The sequence below is a fragment of the Pipistrellus hanaki genome (assembly GCF_964339955.1).
Source record: "Pipistrellus hanaki genome assembly, chromosome: 6".
Classification (NCBI taxonomy): domain Eukaryota; kingdom Metazoa; phylum Chordata; class Mammalia; order Chiroptera; family Vespertilionidae; genus Pipistrellus; species Pipistrellus hanaki.
The window spans coordinates 76,009,571-76,024,525 of record NC_140508.1 but is presented as its reverse complement, the minus strand read 5'-3'; the positions used below and the strand labels follow the sequence as shown (position 1 = coordinate 76,024,525).

General features: G+C 36.5%; 1 protein-coding gene across 2 annotated transcripts in view; it reads right to left on the bottom strand.

Annotated features, from left to right (window-relative positions):
- The window catches only part of SYT4 (synaptotagmin 4), a 705,442-nt gene extending 694,060 nt beyond the window's left edge, over positions 1 to 11,382 (bottom strand). Inside the window, exon 1 of one of the 2 annotated variants that reach the window (XM_084888394.1) lies at positions 11,034 to 11,382. The gene's annotated coding sequence lies outside the window, so the exon portion shown is untranslated. The remainder of the gene's footprint in view (positions 1 to 11,033) is intronic. The other variant, XM_084888393.1, reaches the window with a different exon arrangement.
- Between the last annotated feature and the right edge of the window lie 3,573 nt (positions 11,383 to 14,955).

The window sequence follows — 14,955 nt, the reverse complement described above, 5'->3', positions numbered from 1 at the left end:
AATATTTGTATTGGCTTTCAGGGCAAGAGAGGTTTTGTTTACCTGAAATCTAAATGCTCTCAGTGTTCACACCCATGTTCACTTTACTAAGTGTTCTAAGATGAAATTAAATCAATTAGGAGTGAAATTATATGGGAGTAACTCTTCTGAATTATAGAATACTTCTAGAAATGTTTACTTAACATTTTATACATCTTAACTTTAATAGTCTCATGAACATATTCTTAACAGCAAGTTGTTCATTTTAATTTTATAAGTATAATTTCTAAAAGTTTTTCACAATTAGAATTTAAAAAGCTTCATGTTGAAGTAAGATTGACTCACGAGTCAGAATAAAAGAGAAAAGAATCACAAAGTGCACAAAGCAGGAAGTAAAACCAGCAAAATCCAATTTCCTCCAGTAAATTACTGTGTGCAGATAGCACCAAACAGGTCATTTGAACAGACTAGATGAGTCATTTATCCATTGTTCAGAGTTAGCAAAACTCATTGCTCTGTAGAAACATCATGGTTATTGACACAATTCAATGTGTGTGTCATTTATGAAGAACTTACTAACTTAAGGGAACTAGTTTATGGACTTCTTTCCAAATCAGCAATGAGAAGATACCTTAGTTCAGAGGATGTGACTGAAGTAGTCACCCTAAAATGCTTGTAAATGGCCTCAATCAGTCAGCCTAGGAATTGTGGGAAAGATATAGTGCCACATACAGATTACAAGTGTTTTTTTTTTTTTCTCCTTGCATTTCTATGCTGTACAATAAATTATATATTCCATATCATTTTATTTGTATGGATATTTTGTCTCTTTGACTTTATTAGAAATTTCTTGTGAATACAGGAAATGTATATAATACTTCACTTTTTATATCCAAGAATGCTGAGATCAGAGTAGGGACTCTGAAAATGCATGTTTATTGACTGATGCGGATACATAAATTGCTTGACTAAAATTTATTTTTCAACTGGTTTTCTGAGAATCAAGTCATCACACTTGACCAGTGTGCCACTGCTGCAAAAGTTATATAATAACTATTTTTGGCTTCGTGAGTCAGAAAGTCTCTGTGGAAATTTCTAAACTTTGCCATTGTAGTGTGAAAGCAGTCACAAACAATGGGGACTAATAGGTGTGGCTGTGTTCCAATAAAACTTTATTTATAAAAATAGACCACCCATGCACTGTTGATTACCAACCCCTGCCCAATGCTACCTTTGAAATCTACTTAGGTATCAATAAGGACACATGTAATACCTTAATCAATAAAGAAAATTATAAAAAAAGATAGTTGTAAGAATATGGTATTATATAACCAAAATATTTTTTTAAGATGGACCTCATCATTGACTGTCTCACACAAAATCAGAGTAGGTCACAACTGAGTGAAGTCTATGGTGTGACTAAGGAAAGGAGAAGCACCAGAACATCTGCTGTGTCAACTTGTCATACTCTTCAAAATGGCCATCTTTAGATCACTCATAATAAAACTAACTATAGAGATAATTTTTGCTAAACAGTTAGCATAAATGTGTTCTCTAATTAACCTACTGGCATTCCTTATTATAGATGAGAAGAAACAAACCTAAGAGAATGGCTCCTAAAATTATGTGTGTGTTTTTAATGTCTATGTTTTGTTATTTTTCTAAAATAAAACTCTAGATAAAACAATACAGTTATTTAAGAAACCAATAAAAATAATTATTTAAATAAATGCAGACATTGAGAGACTAAGAATCCAGTAATCTCAATAACATGTCATTATAATTAGTTATATTAATTAATAAGATTATTTCATAAGACAGTAAGCAAAAAAAAGTTACCAAATTATAAAATACCATAAAAATAACATACATTTTATCATAACATATTATTTTTGCTTAATTTTGTTTATGTAGCTGTTTCTCTTAGTGGTATCATGAAGCTTCTTTTTATTTTGTTCGCTTTTGTGAGTTTTTTTTTTCTTTTTCAAAAACATTATGCAATTTCAGAGAGTATACTTTTTATAAAAATTAACTTAAATGTTGTTATAGCTATCTTAGTTTAGTAGTCTGTACAGAAACAAAGCACTTTGGAACCAAGGGAGATTTACTTCCTGCACTGTCCCTCACCTACCCTCAACTGACAAAGTTCCATTTCTTACTGGTTGACAATGAACATCCAGCATGATGGAATAGATAATTCTTTCTGGAGACAGTTAAGGAGAGAATGGAAAGTATGTAAGAGAAGTCATTGGGAGGATGAACTGGTCTAGAGAACCAGGATAGATCACCTATGTGATTGGACTTGATGCTGGCTGTTCGCTGGGAGTTGGGGTTTCAGCATGGCCATTCCATTCTCATTGTCATTACTACCATATTCTTTGGACAATAGCCACTGGCCCCATCTCACCCAGAATCAAAGGGTAGAGAAATAAATTCTATCTGTTGATGGAAGAGCAACAGGGTCATACTGCAGAACAAAGTAACAAACAGGCATATTGCTGTGGTCATCTCTGGAAAACATTGTTCTCCACAGTTGTTGACATACATCCTTTGGGTTGATAAGCTTCTAAATGCATGTGCCTGGACTGGCCACATCCTCCACATATTAGAGGCACTTACTTGTCTTTGGAATCCCTTCTGCTTTAGTTAATCCTCACCTGTTGATATTTTTCTATTGGTTTTTAGAGAGAGTGGAAGGGAGGGGGCGAGACAGAGATAAACATCAATGTGAGAAAGAGAGACACATTGATTGGATGCTTCCTACACACACCCCAACCAGGCCTGGGGATCGAGCCTGCAACTGAGGTACATGCCCTTGACTGGAATTAAACTGGACATTCTTCAGTCCACAGGCCTATGCTCTGTCCACTGAGCCAAACTGGCTAGGTGGAATCCTTTCTGTTTTAAATGCTTTACTCCATAAATATTCTGGACTATCATGTCTTCCAGCCTCTTTTCCTATTATAGCTCTCCAGTGTTATATTATACTAGAGGTCCACAGTGGTGGGGAGTTGGGAGGCTCAGCCTAGCCTGCACCCTCTCCAATCTGGGACCCCTAGAGGGATGTCTAACTGCCTGTTTAGGCCCATTCCCAGAAGGATCAGGCCTAAATAGTCAGTTGGACACCCCTCTCACAATCCAGGACTGCTGGCTCCCAACTGCTTTCCTGCCTGCCTTCCTGATTGCCCCTAATTTATTGTGCCTCCCAGCCTGATCACCCCCTAACCGCTCCCTTGCCAGCCTGATTGATGCCTAACTGCTCCCTGCCAGTCTGATTGTTCCTAACTGCCCTCCCCTGCAGTCCTGGTCCCTCCCAACTGCCCTCCTTGCTGGCCATCTTGTGGTGGCCATCTTGTGTCCACATGGGGATAACTATCTTTAACCATCTTGTGTGTTGGAGTGATGGTCAATGTGCATATTACTCTTTTATTAGACAAGATTCTTCTTCCTCCAGTATCAGGCTGTGCCAAAACAAAAATGTATAAGAGTATCCCACTAGCAGGAATAATAGTGGAATAGAGTAGATGTGAGTGCAAAACAAGGGCATTATTTGATTGGCTATAGCTTTAGTTGTTTCTTTATTTGGGAGATTGGTTATTTGTAAATAGTTGTTCTTAAGTTTCAATTCATTAACCTTGAAGCATTCACAGGAATTGAGTCTGGCCTAGGTTTTGGTTTGCTTATGAAGGCTGTCAAGGTATTCGAGCCACCTTAGTCTCATGGTCTCCTTGTTTAATTAGCTCTACAGAACGCACACTTTTTTATTGCTAGGTAAGCTTCAGGCTATATAGAGGTTTGTGAGGACCTTGGATATGTAATGTAAAAACTTTAAGACAGTATCCTTTTTCATTCAGTTTTAATATTTGAAAGAAGGCTAGTCATAAGAAGCCAACTTTTTAAATTTCCCCTGATTGAGTTACTGCCCTGACAGCCTCACAAAGATTTTAAAGGTGAATCTATCTCTCATGACAACTCAATCCCTGAACTTGGGTGATGAGCAGACACACATGAACAGAACTAAAACCTTTCACTGTAGATGTAAAATAAATAAATAAATAAATAAATATCTTTCAACAGATCTAGTTGGATTTTCTGCATAAGATCATCCCAAAAGATCTCACCATTGGTCATAAAGTAGGAAATAAATAACCATTATATAGGGCAAGAAACTTTAGTATAATGGTTAAGCATTAAATTTGGAGCCAAAGGACCTCAGTTCTAAACCCAACCATTTTTTGGACATTAACTTACTTTTTTGAATATTAGACATCCCTGTCTTCTCCAGTTTCTTTAACTGTAAAGTTGGGGTGGTAAAAGTACCCATCTCTAAAATCTGCTATGAGAATATTACCTACTGGCATATAGAAAGTACTGTAGGTTAAGTTCTGTTCATTTTGTCACTGGCCACTTTTGAAGCACTTCCCTCTGTTGGAGGAGAGGAATGGAGAGTGTGATCAATATGAGATAAGATAACATATATCCCTCTGGTGTGCTGGCTGGTTGTGTTCCCCTCCCAGGGAATATAATGCCATAAAAACAATCATTGTATCAATATAATCCTGCTGGGTCCACGGCTCCTTAAGGAGGAGAGCATATGGTGGAATTTCTGGCACTATAGGAGGTCAATGAAGAGGACAGTTAGTTTTGTTGAAGGAAAAAATCTTTTAAAGTTTCCCATTTCGTCTATTTATTAAATCTGCTGTTCTCTTTAAATATAAAATAAAATTATTTACATGTCTCTTTCCATTTTTATTATAAAATTATGTTCTATAGCTTTTAATTTTTTTAAAATGTCATACAAGGTCAGATAATGACAGAGTTATAACTCCAAAAATGTAAAGCAGTGCTGACAATAGATAAATTGAAATTCTGAGTCTATGATCCCATTATCAGGGAGACTTTGTTGGCTCTAAAACCCAGCAGAGTCATTAGAATCAGCAGGAAAAGATACATTATTTTAGGGAATATTCTGACTTCAATAATTACTAAGAAGCTAAGAAGAAAAATAGTCCTATATCAATAGACTACTATGTAAAAACAAACCAATAATAAAACCAATACAGTATTGAAAAACAACAGCCAAAACATAATTTTTTCACTACCTACTCTATCCTACAAGATCTATTCTACTTTCTATAAAAGCCCTGTGAGATTTTACTAATTCAGTTTTGCATCAGAGGAAACCAAAGCCCAGAGAAACCAAAAAAAAAAAAAAAATGTGCTCAAATTCTGCAAGTGGCGGTTTTATACTCCAAAAGTCAAACTTGAATGTCTCTGGCTCTGTGATGAGCCTCTGAAAGCCCATCCTTTGTTCAAACATTAGTGCTCACAACACAAAATCTTGGCAGGAATGGTGATTTGCAGTCTATCCTAAAATGCATTTCTGCTTCATCTTTTATTAACTCCCCAAACCAGCTCTCTATTCAGGTCAGAACACTCTTAGTGACCTAGTTAAGTGATTTACTTTGCCCTGTACTCGGTCCCTCAGTGTCACCTACCCATGACGTCTTCCTCTCCTCCACTGTGCTGCTTTAAACTTTGATATTGTTCAGAACACTGTCAACAGAGTCAGCTGTGTGCATCTTCCTCCAAACTCCCAGTGCGGTGAATCCTACACTGAACTCCACGTGTCATTGCTTGCCCCATAGCCCTTTTGCTTCAGTGAAGTATAGAAATGGCTTCCCTTAATAGGCCAGAGTTTATGCCTCTTCTTGGATCTTTATCTAAAGTAAGCCCTCAATAAATGCTGGGTAATTGATTATGTATTAGCCAGTTCTTGGCTATATCTGTGACAAAACAACAACAAACAAACAAAATCTAAACCTTGATTTTGGTCTGCCATTGATAAAGAATTTAATAAGAATAGGTTTTGTTGAGTAAAAGTGATTAAGAGGATTTTATAGAAAAAGGTCCATCTGTAGAAGAGGGCAATTTTTTTTTTCCTTTTCCTCTGTAAAACATGTCTAGGGAATAAGAGGGATGAAGCAAACCTTTATAAATGCAAAGTACTACATGAATAAAAGTGACCTAGCCATGGTGCTGTTGCAAGTTAGTGTTCAGATAAGGCAAAGGAGTTGAATCAATATTGCATACCAACAAGGAAAATTGACAGGTCTTTGCCAGAAGTCTTTCACAATTTCCATGACCAGAATAAAAAAAAAAATACAACTATGCCTAAGGCAATTAATAATAAAGGCAGGCCCAATAATTTAAAAAATTACATATGCTTCAGCTATACATATGATTCTGAGTATCACTGAAACTTGGGCTTGCACCTAATCATTCTGTGACTCAATCTCATTACTCACCAAAAGAGAGAGATAGAGATTCAATTAAACTATTATAAATATTTGTTTCAGTCATTTTAAACTCTTTATGTTTTTATAAAGGCTTAATCCCAAATAAAGATCTAACATAGGGAAACTTTCTAACTGGCAATCGCTCCTAAGTTTTTTAGAATCTCCTTCTCCCAATAGCTTCCCATCTTCCTAAGGTAGAAAATACAGTCAGTCTGCCCTTTGGTTTACTGCTAACAGATCCTTACCTGTATTTCACAATTTGCAACAACTTAGGCAAGGTTGTAAATTGCAAATACAACAATCAATATAGTGGCATGTGATCAAGTTCTGAACTTTGAATTGTCCTGATGAAGTGAACTTTGAGAAACTGGGGAAGAGAATGGGAAGTGTGAAAGTCACCATCAGGATGGGGTTTTAGGCGGTCGATTTGAGTTAAACTCTGAAAGATGTGTATGTCCTAGAAATGGGTGGTGAAACTGACAATTAAAGTTGGAAATCAGGACAAGCCAAGTTTATGTCAAAGACTGTACATGTGATCTTTCCCTAGTCTTCTTCCTCTTACTGTAAGATTGAGTTATAGAGAAAGGGAATGCTATGTCCTAACCAACATATGGCACAAGGAATTTTGAAAACAATGAGAAAGAAATATTTTTAAATATGTATCTTTTTATTGACTTCAGAGAGGAAGGGAGAGAGAGAGAGACAGAGAGATAGAAACATCCATGATGAGAGAGAATCATTGATCAGCTGCCTCTGGCAAGTCCCACACTGGAAATTGAGCCCACAACACAGGCATGTGCCCTGACTAGGAATCAAACCTTGATCTTCTGGTTCACAGGTCAATGCTGAACCACTGAGTCATGTTGGATGGACAAGAAATCATAACATAGGAGAGAGTGCCTGTCAAACTACACAATTTCCCAAGTAACACTGCTTTTCAATTTGTGTTTTATCACCTCCCTTGTGTCTCACCACAGTGCCAGGTCCTGGATGCTCTAGTCTTGAAACACTTCATAGCAACACTTTATTGCTCCCTAGGGAGGCAGCTGAATTCTAGCACATCTGTGCATTTTATAGAAACTGAAGCATAGGCAAATTACTTTTTGTGTGTGTAGGTTTTTGGGGTGTAATGGGAGAAGCAATGATGTCTAACCTTTTTACCCTTACAAGGCTCTGAATACAATTCACTTCATTGCCCATATGTCTGGTTTATAAGGTGGACATAGCAATCAAAAGACTTTCAGATAGGCAGGGAATAATTAAAGGGACTTGGAGGAGCTGGACCCCTCACCTTCAACCACTCTTCAGTTTTTATTTCCCCTTGCCAGATATTTAGATTAATCTCTCTCTCTCTCTCTCTCTCTCTCTCTCTCTCTCTCTCTCTCTCTCTCTCAGACTTAAATAATCTTAAATTAACAGAAAAATTAGTCAGAAAGTACAGTTGCAGATGTCCCCATCCACCCTCCACAGTTATTAACATTTTACATCAGCATGGCAAATCTGTGACAATAAAATCCATGACAATAGATGAATAAACAGCAATATCTTATTAAGTAAAGTTTAGTTGACATTAGGTCCAATTTTTATATAGTTTTAGGGGTTTTGAAATATGTATAGTAGCATGTGTCCACTATTAGTTTCATACAGAATAGTTTCACTGTCTAAAAATCCCTGTGCTTCACTTATCCATTCCTCAGCCTTCCCACATTCCTCTTTAAAATGTGAAAATTTGCAGGACTATAAAGTAGAAAGGAGCTTTAGTCAGCCGTATTGACCCTTCATAGTTAGATCTTTATAGAAGAGGATGGAAGTAGATCATTATTGGATTACCAGTTGCTGTGGCAACTTGACCAACACTCTTTTCTTTTGTCCCACTGTGACACTGTTTTGTTTTTTTTTTAAAGAAAGGACTGAAAGTAATTGCCAAGTATGTACAACACAAATGGAGACCAAGCACCGATCTTCAAATTATTTTTTAAAGCAGCACATAGATAGGCAATAGGCATATGAAAAAATGTTCAATGCCATTAATCATTAGAGTGATGCAAATTAAAAGCACAATGAGATACTACCTTATACCTGCTAGAATGGTTATCATCAATAAATCATTAAACAACAAGTGCTGGGGAAGATGTAGAGAAAAGGGGACCCTCAGGCACTGTTGGTGGAAATATATACTGGTGCAGCCACTCTGGAAAACATAATGGAGTTTCCTCAAAAAATTAAATATGGAACTGCCTTTTGACCCAGTGCTCCCACTTCTGGGAATAAATCCAAAGAAATATAAAACACTAATTTGAATATATATATATATATATATATATATATATATATATATATATATACTAGATTATAGTACTTATATTTTAACTAGAAATTGTCAAGAAAAAAGAAATGTATTGGTCAAAATTCTCATTCAACCAATCACCAACAGGATAATATTTCTGACCAATAATTCATAACAACGAGTCACAGTAGTGAGTGGCTGAACCTCTGTCAGGTGTTAGAAAAGAACACAACAAAGATGGCTGGTTAATTTGCATTCATAGGCACAGAGTGGCCAGGCAGGGTAGGATGCCTGCTATGAGGGAGAGGACCTGGGGCGGAGGGAGCTACAGGAACGGTGCTCTGGCCAGAGCGAATACTGAAGACTCCAGCCAGAGCAAAGGCAGAAGGAAACAGCTAGAGCAAAGGCCTTGGTTCCTGGTGCCGGAGGAAAACCGATGATGGTAACCATGGGAAAGAAGGCCTATTCTTGCATGAGTCTTCATGCAACAGGCCTCTAGTATGTAATACTTTCAAAATTAAAGATTAAAAGCAAACAACAGCAACCATTCTGTAGAGCTGAGCACTTGAGGACCATGGAACCTGAGAACGCGGGGCCAGCAAATCTCTTTCTCTAGTGGTAAAAATAACAGGCAAGCATATTGGGATTCTACTGGCTCTCAGGAACTAGTCCTCTGCTCTCTACTGAAACATTTTCACTATTGTTTTGTACTAAGGACCTTCAATTTCTGCATAGCAATGGGCATAATTAGCTGATAATATCTTAAAGCTGTTCAAATTGTCATTATTAATTGGGCCATCAAAGTTTAGCCTCAAAGAAGAAAAGGAGGGAGGAGGGAGGTCCTGTTATTTTCATTGTAGACGTTATTGTCAGGTTGGAGAGAAAACATTTGAGCAGTATATGGAAGAGATGGGGAGTGACTTGGGTCACTGGAACCAGACCAGTCACAAAGTTGTTCACTACCATTCAGAGAAGTAAATCTGACTGCAAGTTCTACCTATCCATATGATAGCTGTTCTCTTGCAAATGGTGGATTACTTTTATAGAACCTAAACATTTAAGAAGTGGGTGGAATGTGTCTTACTCCAATGAAAGTATGTTCTGGAAGGAATTATATCGTCAACATATAGGGAGACAGGCTGCCCTAGCAGAGAGAATTTGGGAAGAAAAAAAGTGAAGCTTTTTTTTTTTTTTCTTTTCATTATGCTACTGTGTTGCCCCAGTTTTGTTGTTGATGCCAACAGTTTCCAGAGGTGCTAGTCTTTCTCTAGCTTGCAGTTCCATTTTTCTGATGGCTTAGCACAGAGGAGGCCCTGTCTTAGCAACATAGACATACACACTAAGCCATTTCCACACACATAATAAATGATAATCTGATACCAGTTCCCTTTTTTCCATTTCAACTCTAGGCTATGAGGTTGTCAGTTGGGTTTCTTTGATTTTCTGCAAAGACAGCAGCACATGGTAAGCTGGGAAACTGCTCCACCGGGCTTCAAGCATAGGCCTGAATTTGTTTACCACAAACATTTTCTCAGCTTCTTTTACTATTACCATAGCAACAAGATTGAGGTTACTTCTATCAATGAAGCACCACATAAGGCAAAGGCGGACAGTTAATAAAGAAGAGCAATGATAATTACATAGCAGCCACTTGCCTGCTCAAATACAGAGTCCCTTTGCCAAACTGAAGTCCCATTTTCTATGTAGAAATGGAAATTATTACTTAATAGGCATTGAAAGCTCATTTCAGAATTTTTCTAGGAGGTGGAAAAATAAACAGCTGGAAATTCTCCACAGATCTTAACTCAGCTTCCTGGAATAAACCTATTAGTAGGTTTACCTGCCTCAGTGACATAAAACTTTCTAGTTAATAAGAATAAACACATGAAATGAAGTAAAAATTGATTTTTTAATCTAAAACATGAAATAGGGTCCCAAAGGGAAAAAATAGTAGAATTACTGAGAAAGATGAGCTTAAGAAGACACAATTTCCTGTTCTTTTCATTGAGACAAGTGAATTTAGATGAACTGAATCCACAGTTGATGCATTTTTTTCTACTATTAATCAACCACCTCATGCTCCATCTATTTCTTAGTTCCATGCTTTAATTGCAATTGAGTAGGACCATGTTAGAGAAACACTATGAAGAACACATGGATGTAAAACAGTGGTTCATTCATTAAACTCTAAGTGGCTATTGAGAATGCATCAAAATGCATAGAGATCCCATTCTCAAAAACATTGGTAATTTTCACTAGATATGCAAATGTAAGTAATTCAGGCAGGGATATGGTTAAAACAAAGTTTTGGGAGTGATCTTAATGGAATCCAGAGAAGAGAATGATGCATTTTACTAGGAGGTTTTGACATAACTTGAAGTTATATTCAGCTTGGCCTTAAAAGATCAGAATAATATCTAGAGGTAGAAAATGTGATCTCAAAGGTAAAATGGATAAAATATACTCACAGATCACAGGCCAAACTTCCACTTTTTCATCTTCCTTCTCACCATAAATATCATCGCTAACTCCTTGACCTTTCCACTTGGACTCAAGTATTGGTCCAGGTACAGCAAGATGTAATAGCAATTGCCAAGACTCTGGCTTTGTTCATGTATTAGGTTCCTAGGGCTGCTGTAAAAATTCACCACAAACTAAGTGGCTTAAAAAAACCCCACAAAAACCAGAAATGCATAATCCAACAGATCTAGAATCTAAAAGTCCAAAATCCAGGTGTCCACGGAGACACGCTTCTTCCGAAGGTTCTGGGGAGGAATGTTTCCTTGCCTCTTCTAGCTGTTGGTGGTTGCCCGTAGTTCTTGGCATTCCTTAGTTTATAGGCACATTCCTCAAATCTAACCTCCCTTATCACAGTCTTATTCACCAGTAGAAACCATGGAATTCAGTAAGCAGAACTGTTAGTGAAGGAATCTCAGGCATCTAGGGAAAGCTCCAATGAGCCAGTGATTTTCCTTGATGCAGAAAAATGAGGGATAGCGTTTTCTCTAAAGGAATAACTGCCACTTTTCTATGTCAGGCTTAAATGTCACTCTTCATGTAAAGCTGAAATGTCACTAAGATCAGGCCAACTGCTTTCTTATTTGTTTCATTTCCATCTGACAAGGTAGGTCAATCGGGCCCTTTTCATCTAGTTACTTGTATTTGAATTGATCCTCCCTCAAAGGACCAATCTGGCAAGACAGTCACAGCCTCCCCTGGGTCGTGCATTTAGTTGTGACAAGAGTGTAGGGGGCATGGCAACAGTCTCTTTTCAAAAAGGTTGTACCTAGGAGCCTTCTCAGGGAAGGGTCAAAGCCAAAATCCCATGGAGTTGTCTCTAAATACAGACTGACTCCCTTTCTCAGAGGATCTAATAATCAAAATCATCTTTCCCAGGGACTTGTTGCTCAAGAATTAGGGTTGTTGGGTACCAAAGATACAAACCCTTCTGTATATGTGGTTCTTCCTGAAGAGGTTAAACCCCATCTGGCATTGATGAAAGGGGGAGTACAAGCATATAGCATGTCAAGTGACCCACTTTTAATGGTGACACAGAAGCTGCCAGTCCTCATAGCCTGCCCTGGCAGTATCAGCAAAGCTGCAGAGATGAAAATTGCCCAGGCCAGAATGCCACACAGTCCCACAGTTCATATATACTCAGAGATCGTCAGTTTTTAAAGTATAAGTGCTTCTTAGATTAGTATCTGTCTTTAATCATTTTTTAAGGCACAAAAATATTTGTTTTACGTACTTTATCTATCTGCATAGCTCCTTTCTGGGGGAGATTTGCCAAAATACTTATTTAGCCAGAAGTTAAAATGGTTTAATTTTACAATAAAAATCATCCTTAGCACATCATATTTCATTGAGGCTAGTAAGGTAATTATCTATGCCCCTAAATGTAGAAGCCAGGGCATCTTCAGAGACCTGTAAGCTGCTATGCACTCACTCATCTATACTCAGATGTCTGAGAAATCCTGGTCAGCTATTTCCCATGCAGGTGCTCATACTGTACAGAATAAAGACAAACCAGGCCAGGGTCCTAACTAGGTGAACAATTTATTTTTAGAGCTGGCTAGAGAGGCTCTGCCCTCCACTTCTTCCCCATGGTGCCTCTTTCCTGCTTCAGCCTTACCATTACTTTTATCTTGAAAGTGGCTTTTAGCTATGCAAAAGCCATGCTTCCCAGTGTCTCTGAGAGAAGTATGGCATTCACACCATGAGGCCTGGGACACATGACAATAATGGAAGAGACTCAGAGATTGAAAGCAATTCCGAGTCTAAAATAAAGAGCATCTGAGTAGTCTTTACCATTCTGATTTGTAATATTTTATATATGTTTAATAATTTTGAGATAAAAGCAGCCATCTCAATTATTCTCAATTATCCTTGATCTGGACAGCTCATTCCCACAGCCTCCCTCCTGCTACTTCCCCCTGACCCTCCAGCTGGCATGATCTCACCCTATCTCCAAGGTGCTGGGCTTATCTTTATCCTTGCTCTTCCAATTATTGATATAAATATTTATTAAAATCACACTTTCTATTTGTTGCTTAAATATAAAATTCAACTGATTTTTTTAAAAAGCGATCAGTAGCTAACACCTTGCTATTATTAGCAATTCAGCAACCTTGTGAGTCCATTCTGAAAACTTATCTGTACATTCTAGTGATTTTTCTTGTGTATCTTCAAATGACTGACACTTTCAGTTTTCCATACTTGAAGATTTATTTATTGTCTTTGTATTTTTGCACTAGTTAAGACTTCCAGTACAATACTGAGCATCTTATATAATAAAGAGTTAATATGCTAATTAGACTGGGGCAGAGGGGTGGGGCTTTGGGCCTGAGAGGCAGCAAGGCCTGCAAGGGCCTACTCTTGCATGATTTTCCTGCATTGGGCTACTAGTAAGGGATAATAGGAAATATTATTCTATATTTATCATTACATATGATGATTATGTAATTTTTTTGCAGTAACATTTCATCAAGTAATGTTTTTTTCTAAGTCTAGGGTGCTAAAAGTATTTTTATCATTAATATGAATTAAAATAAGTATTTTTAATCATTAAAATAATTATATGATTTTTATCAATTTCTAATTTAATATAGTAAATTACATTGAGTAATATTTTGAATCAGTCACATGTACAGACTAACCCCAAATTAGTCATGACACATCATATATATGTATTCACACATATAGAAGTACTTTATTAATATTTATTTAGATTGATGGCAATTTTCCTTTTTGTGATATGCTTATCAGATTTACATATAAAACATGCTCCATAAAATGAGTTTAAAATTGTTTTCTTTGTTTTAGATTTTTAAAAATATTTGAGAAATATTATTATTTATTTTCTACATGTTTGGTAAAATTTACTGGTGGTGGATTTTTTATTTTTTCTTGGGTTAGTTTTGGAAATTAGGTTTTTCTATAATTTCATCACTTCAAAGTTGATCACCAATTTTTTTATTTTGCATTGTTTTTCATTGTATCCTCTTATTGTCTATTAATTGTACAATTTATATTGCTGACCACATTTTTATTCCTGGTATTGATTTTCTGTCATAATTAATCTTGTCTGAGATTATGAAATTAAAAATTTTCATTTTAAGCTTTGAAGGTTTATTGTGCATTTATGGGTTTATTTTAATTTCTGCTTTCATCACTGTCATTTCCTTCCTTTAACTTTATTAGGGCTTATTTTGCTGTTTTATTTCTACCTTTTTCATTGCTTTTCACTTTTTGAAAAACAATTCACTGTTTTAATTGTATATATTTCCCTCTAATTCTAGAGTTAGCTCTATTATCATGTTGTGAAATTATTCAATTCAATTTTTTCTTATCCCCCTGATTTATTTGTTGAGTGCTGGCTTACTTTAGAAGCTTGTTTATTAATTTACAAAAATAGTATTTTCCAGTTAATTTTTCCTTATTATTGGTGAGAAAATACACTCTATGATTTCAATATTTTGACAATTTCGGAGATCCCTTTATAGCACACTATAAGGTTGAATCTTTGGAAAGTGATCGAGCATCCTTATTTATACTACAATGATGAGGATATTTACCTTCCTGAGAAGATTTGCATTTTCAGAGGGAAAGCCTAGAAAGAAAATCAGTGGAACACTAATAGCAGCTTTTCCAGTGATGTGATACTTTCTTAGAGATAATAGTTTGGGAATTCTTTGTAGGTCACTTAACCTGGATGATAATCCACTCAAGCTTGAAATAGGCAATACATAAATTCATAAGATCAAATTATTGGTCATATTTTTCTACCCTTCAGGGTCAAACATAGGCTACCATCAAATTCTGATAGTGTTTTTCTTAAACCAAATGAATCTAAGATTCCACAAAGTAGCTTAGTCATACTCAAACATT